Source organism: Oculina patagonica, chromosome 4 (genome assembly GCF_052425735.1).
Source record: "Oculina patagonica isolate OP01 chromosome 4, crgOcupat, whole genome shotgun sequence".
Lineage (NCBI taxonomy): Eukaryota > Metazoa > Cnidaria > Anthozoa > Scleractinia > Oculinidae > Oculina > Oculina patagonica.
In genome coordinates this window covers 22,314,201-22,321,521 of record NC_135761.1, presented here as the reverse complement: position 1 = coordinate 22,321,521, position 7,321 = coordinate 22,314,201, and the positions used below count along the sequence as shown (strand labels likewise).

The following is a 7,321-nucleotide window of genomic DNA, read 5'->3' as shown; positions in this document are numbered from 1 at the left end:
TTAGTGACAGAGAATATGTGTAGAATTTAGTCCGTGCAAAGTGCAGGTTTCTCTAAATATTTTTAAGACTACAAGTGAGGGATTCGGATGGTTTTAATCCGCCGCGCTTTAATGTTTCTTATAACTGTCTTAACTGCGTTGGCCATTGTCTGTAACTCGGCTACAGTTCCCATATTTATACTGGGTTGTACTTAACCATTTCATTTCCCTCTCTCTTTTTCTTTTAGTGATTTTTTTGTCTTTTTTGAGTGGGTTGTTATTTATTGAATGGTGGAGAGAAAGAGGTGAGTAGCCAAAAAGTCTTAACTGAAATAATCTGAAATAATAATTTTGTATAGTTTCCGAAACAGTGCTCTCTTTTCGGATGAATTTTAAGAATGGTTTTAGCGACAAGTGGGAAGGGTTGGAAAATGACGATAAAGTGAATCTTGCATTTACAGAGATATGGCTAAGTGTGTTGTTCGCGCAAGCTACCCTCATTATCATTGCTTTTTCGTGCCCCAGATAAATCCGTAACGAATAATCTGTAATGATTGGGCGTGCATCAGGAGGAATTTGTTTTTACTTTCGGGGATGGGCGAGCAGCAAAATAGTCACCTTCCGCGCGGAGTCTACTCGTGAGACGCGCGGCCTTCGTCAAAGTTATAACGAGAAAACAACAATGTTCGATAGTAGCTGAATCTTAATTCAATCATTTATTTACATAAGAACTCTTTTTAAACAGCGTGACTCGCATATCGTATTAATATAAATGACTAAACAATAGTACGTACTTTTTATCTCTTTATCTTATTGGCCGATTACGTATATATTAAGATGACTCTGGATTTACGTTTGCTACAAAGCTCTAGAGATTTGTAATAGGTTTAAAAACCGCACGCAACACTATCTAAACTATCGAAATAAACTATTTGTAACCAATCGAGAAAAACAATCGTGACTTACACGGGAGTTCTGATTGGCTCTTTCGCGCTTGGAAAAGATTAGACAGGGTTCTCCCTCCTCCACAGCAGCTCCTATTAGTAAATAACAGTGAAAGAGAAAACGGGAGGGCGAGGGAGAGAAAACGAGAGCGCGGGCAACGATAGGAGGAGGAAAAACCGGGCTTTTCTTCTCCCAGCATTCCCCGCGCTTTTTACTTTTTCTCTCTACCCAGGCTCCGCGCGTTTTTTCCCAAGAGAGCAGTGAAGGCGCGCCTGTAGGGGGCCTCCGCAGAAAAAAGAGGACAGGGTTGAAAACATGGAACAAACTGGTCAACTCTGAATTTGTTAAAGTAGGTGTTACACAGACTAGAAAGCCTCTTAGCAGCATACAGTTTAGACGTACCTTCTTAAGAGGTTTATGACCATATTGAAATGCACTCAAAACACGTCTAACCTTGACATAGTTTAAATGACTGATAATCGGCCCTGGCTTTGAGTTTTACGAAGTCACTGAAAAGATTAAAAAATCGCTGAACAGAACAATCTAATGATTGCATTCTTGGGTACGTGCGCTGGTCTGGATAACTGGTCGTGTTCTATTATTGGACCAGTCATTTTAAAATTTTAACCTAGCTCGCTCTCGGGTGATTCGGATTGTAGTGTCCCAAGTTGTTGGTTAAAACCGTTGTCCTGCAAATCAACGAAAAGCGGCCTTTGAGCACGATTTCAATTAAGAAGACTAGATCACAGCAAAATCCGTTATAAATACAGTTAATATAAATCAGGTAATTAAAAAAATGCTACGGTACTATTCAACTGGAAAGCAAAGGATTTTTTCTCGAAGGTTCTGGTAAACCCCATTTTGCGCGGATCGATCGCCTTAACCTCAAGCTTCTTTGTCTTTCCAACTTCTCCTCCTCTTTTCCGGGAAGATTGTAGTTTCTTTTAAAAAAGTTTCTCGGTCGACGTTCACTTTTTACTCGACGGAAATCGCCGTCTCCAAGCATGTCGTCTTTAGAAACATCTTCATGACGAGTGGAGATACAAATTTTACTTAAAGGCTTGGATCTGTTTTCACCTGCCGCAGGCGAACTGTTAAGAGAAGAGTTCACATCACAGATTAGCTGTTTTAGTTGATGGTGTTTCAAATGGTTCAATGCATCTCCCTCAGAAACTTTTTTCCACCGGTACTCAATTAGAGATAGTACGGAGTAAAGTTCCTTGACGAATACAATGGCAGAGATCAGGTTTTATACCATCTCAAGATAGTCGGGACGGGGCGAAGGTTTCACGAGCAAAATTGGAACGAGCGACTGAAACTTTACAATTCGCTCGGACCTTAAGTCTTCCTCCCGTCACGATTATCTTAGATTGCACCCGCGCAGTCAAAGAACAAAGAGTCTGGAGTGAAACTGAGGAGAAATACACGCCATAGGGGCGTGCAAGGCTCGCGAGAATCTGCGTTTTTGACGGTTCAAATCGAAAAAACAAACAACAACAACTCTTTCGTAGTCAACGAATATCTTCTTTTAGGTCTCTGAGGACGCACTAATCACCATTTTATACACACCATTCAATCGGTACGGCCTGAAAACTAGACTACAAGCAGAGCTTTCCTTTGTCACCTATGGTCGAGGGAGAGTCAAAAGTCGTGCGCGAATGGTTTCAGCGCGTCCTGCTTGCGTACACAGTCCGCACAGAGGAAAGCGAGGTCATTTAATTTTCGTGTCTTTGATCTCTTAACTGATTGCGGTAGGGTCACAAAACAACCCTTTGATCTCAGGTTAATCTTTTTATACTTTTTAGACTTCGAGCAGTTCCTTCTTTTCCTCAAGGATAGCGAAAAAAAAAATTCGACGCACGTAGCGCAGTCTGCGTGGCAGGAGCCGAAACGGGAGGAAAAGAAAGGGATTCGTTTGCGCCTCACCCTTCGCGCTCGCGACTCTTTCCTTTACCCCTCCCCTGAGGCTTGGTGGTGAAACAGTCAGTCTGATGTAAAAATGCATACGGGCTATTGTTAAGGGACGGACCATTAGAAAAGTGATGGGGGGGGGGGGGGTGGGGAAAATACAAAAAAACAATCATGCAAGGAAAAATGCCAAGAAAAAAAATCGTGCAAAGGGGAAGGCAAAGAAAAAAATTCATGCAGAAGGAAAGTTCCTATTAAGCACTAAAAACACCTGTCATTTCACACTTGATGAGATCAACTTTTTCGACGAAATATTTCAGGGAGAATGCTGAAAATAGCATTCCCGAGCCAAGAAATTTCAAAATTTTCTGAGGGAGCATGCCCCCAGACCCCCTGCAGACTAGCGTCTCCAGCACTCAACTTTCAGTTTCATTAAAGTAAATTACATTCAGTCTTGCCTCCCTACAAGCAAAAGTTTTCTTTCTATACGCGGGTGGTTATAGAAAATTCACTTTTAAGTCTTGCCTTCTTGCTATTGTGACACCAATATTTGTAAGACATTCGATATAAATTGCTGTTGACAAATGTATAGGGTGAAGAAAACAATCAGTACTGACATGGTATAAAATAACAGTACATGGCATTTGATTTTAGCCATTCTTAGTATTTTTTTTAAAAAAATTAATGATCAAAGATGGTCTTTAAAGGACTGGTCAATAAGAAGGGAAGGCGGGCAGTGGGCCGGAGTAGAAAGAGGGTGGGTCATGTAGTTTTGATCTGCACATAGGGGGTGGGGCATCTTAGTGACTTTAAACCAGTGGTAATCATCAGTATAAATTGATAATTTCTTGGTGCGAGCAGTTTTAGGTGTATTTCTAGCAATTTCATTCTCGTCCTTTTAGCCCTTTCGTTTCTCTTAGCAGGCTTGGCACGAGAAAACGAAGGGCTCTCGGGACATAGGTTTTTTGAATTAATTCAAATTTTTTTGATTGGCTGTTTGAAACAAAGAATTCCTAAACGGAAGTCGAAAACGTAACGACTCTCTCACACATTCTTTTGAAACGTCATGACTGCATACATGAAGACCAGAAGTCCTAGAATCTAGGACTGGAAATCCTGTGTCCCCAGAGCCCTTCGTTTTCTTGTGCCAAGGCCCAGCTGGCTAAGAGAAACGAAAGGGCTATGGGGAAGAGAATGTAGCAATTTCAGAAGGCCCAAATATAAAAATTTCCCGGGGGAGCATGGACCCTTGGACCACCCTAGATGGCTTGTGATCATAACATCGGTTTTGGTGGACTCTCTCAAGCCACCAATTTTCCAATAATTGCTCCGGCCCACTCCCCAGTACTTATTGATCAGTCCCTAAAGGATTAAATCAATAAATAACAACATTTTTTGGAAATATTTAAACTATTTAGCAAATCGTCAACAAAGCAACATCTGTAAAAAGCATGGTATAAAGTAACAATACATGGCATGCGGTCTAAAAAAATACTATTTGTCTAAAAAAGAGCATGTCAAAAAAAAATTCAAACAGAGGGTTACACCTGCGAAAAAAATTCCTGCACAAGCAATGGGCGTAAAAAAAAAATTTGTGCAAGCTGAAAATCTCCCACCCCCCCATCACTTTTCTAATGGTCCATCCCTAAATGGACACTGTACAGGTCTGCAAATGATCCCGGCCCGCAAATGATCCCTGGACAGCAAATGATCCCCAAATTGGACCACAAATGATCCCAGGACCAGAAATGATCCCCAAATTGAACCGCAAATGATCCCCAGACTGGCAACGGTCGTCCGACCATAAACGACGGATATGCGTGAACAAAAGAATTTGGACAGTGGATTTAAAATTTATTTAATCTGGTTTTTTTCTTAATAATACAACAATACCAGAAACAATTAACACAAGAGAATGAACTTTATTTGAACGATTTAAATTCAAAAACCACAACTTTAAACTGAAACATTGATATAACTGCTTATTATGTACTGATTACTAACCTAAAACGCGACATATACTTTAACAATCCAACCAACAGAAATATGAACTCTCTTCTATCAAGGGATGATTTATTTGTGGCAAAATGCTTTTAGCTGTTAGCCATTCAATCACACACAGTCACGCAGGGTTCATAGCGACAATGTCTAGACGAAAGGTCTAGAAGAAAGTTGAGTTTTATTGTTGATTTCAATCATCTCTGCCTCTTGTTCTGGAGCTACTCTCTTTCAAAATCTGTGGTTTATTTTTTCTTTGAATGACTTTATCAGGTCACTGAAATTATTTCTGACACAGGATTTTGTCTACATTTTCGTGTAACTCTCAGTGCAGAGGCGGAGATGATTGACAGTAAGAAATTTGCACGTGTAAAAATGACAGCTCTACGCGTGCGGTATGCAAATAAATCTACCCAGAGACGCTGTGGTAATAGCTCGATTGTTTACTGTATTTCATTAAATATATTTAAAAGAGCGAATTGTGAAGGAAAATGCGTTTTTTCAAATAATAGTTTATAAACCAGAAATATTTATAATCTCCAAAATTTGCAAAAAGAAAAAATTGTGCGCTTCTAAGAAAAAGGAAGCTCGTGTCTACCTAGGCAGCATTGTACAGGAAACAAATTCTAAGTGGTTAATTAGACAGTAGAGGCATCTTGGAAGATTCATGCATATTTTTAAGGCGCGTTTTCTAAACGAAAAACTTAAATAGTCAGAAGGTTTATTTTATTTCGCGCTTTATTTTCACTGTAACTGCTAGTGATTATTTTTAGTGTGCGCCATGCAATCTATTGTCTTTAAAGTTGGTATTAGCGACGCGTTAGTTATATCAGATTTCATTACCACGTGCGTTGTCTTGCCCCAGTTAGTTCACTTGCGAAGGAGATTGCGAAGTTTTATGTGTTTTTAACTATTCAGGCATATCAAGAGGACAATCGGTAAGCATATTTTATTGTCTCATTCTTTATAGTTTCATCTCGTATCGATTGTTGTAATTTTCTCGCGTTTAAGTATCATTTCTTGCGTTTATGGTGTTATGTTATGTAACTTTTATTCGGCTTTGTTCATTTCATGTTGCTTAGGTTAGGTTATTTTTACTTGTATTTTAGTTTGATGGTCTTCGATCACTGGACTAATTGTTCGCAATAAATCATCTTGGATTACTGTATACGAAGTCCTGTGTTTGAAATCAGTGCAGCGATATCCTATGATTCTATCTTGAACTTGCGACCTGCACCGAGCCTGAGTTAGTTACATTCACTGCTTTTTATCGTTGCGTTTTTGTACGAGGCGCTTGTCTTTTATAAATATACATCCATAGACTATTCATAAAGTCCATACCATTCCAAATATTTTGTTTGTAATTTTCACGAATCATTTGCAGTCCAATTTGGGATCATTTGCGGGCCGGGATCATTTATGGGCCTGTACAACACCCATATTATAATAAATTCAAATGCAGTTCAAATTTTCCTCTGTATTGTTTAAAGCAGTTTCTCAACAAATTGCCAGTGTAAAATGTTGCAGAAATCAAATTTTTGACTGATCCATAGACCGAGTGTAAAACATGACTTGTGAGTAAGTAAGAATAATCAGAACATTTTGTTATGCAGCATTTTTCATTTTCAAGTGAAACAAAATGTGCTATTTTCATGTTTATGTTTGATATTTTTGGAACATCTTTCTCGCCATCCACTTACACAAATATTTAAGCTTAATAATCAAGAAGAATTTCAACACAACTTGTGAAGTTTATTGTGGCTGTTAATCTGAGAAATAGTATTTTTGCCGGAAAATATTTTTTACCTTTAAAGCTAATAATTAATTACAGCATATGAATTTCAATGGTATGTTTTTTGCAATTATTTCCGACAATTGGAAACAGATCAAAGCTTTAAATTTTTGAGAGAAACACCCAAGCAGACACCCTGCGAGCAGAGCCTCTTTTAATTTCCCTTCGGTTGAGATTTGGGAATCAGCGGAAATGAAAGGGCTCTGCTCGCAGGGTGCCAAGCAGACCAATATACAATCAATAATATTGTCATGATCAACAACTTTCTTGTGAATTATTTAACGTGACGCTTTGCAGCATTGAAAGGAAAAAGAAGGTGTGCAATTCATGCTCATTTATTTCAGATCGATCATTAAGATATTTAAACTAGCGACAGCAAAATGAAAACAAACTTCACAGCAAACGGCTACTACGCGAAGCTTCAAGCGTTCATATGAAGTTTAGCTCAAAATAAATAGAACAGGAAGAACTCACCGACTTCACTTGGAAGGTATTTTCAATTTCACGCCCACATAACGGGGAAATAACGGTATTGTAAAGCTACGAGCAGGCAAGTTTGAACAGAAACCGAAACCACAATACAGCCGCCATCTTGGATTTCTGTTTTGCTGTGACGTCACCACTCAATAACAATAGGTTGCGAGTTTAGATCTGGGCAAGTTTGGGCAAGTTGAGACAAGTACAGCGTCCTCTGAACCC

The 7,321-nt window shown here is 39.1% G+C and overlaps 1 long non-coding RNA gene across 1 annotated transcript; it reads right to left on the bottom strand.

The window, feature by feature from the left end:
- Nucleotides 1–215: 215 nt before the first annotated feature.
- LOC144652017 (uncharacterized) lies at nucleotides 216–7,229 on the bottom strand. Its single transcript, XR_013570425.1, has 2 exons — nucleotides 7,097–7,229; nucleotides 216–1,613 (listed from the first exon to the last, which is right to left on the bottom strand). It is a non-coding gene; the product is annotated as an uncharacterized LOC144652017 (long non-coding RNA).
- Nucleotides 7,230–7,321: the final 92 nt, after the last annotated feature.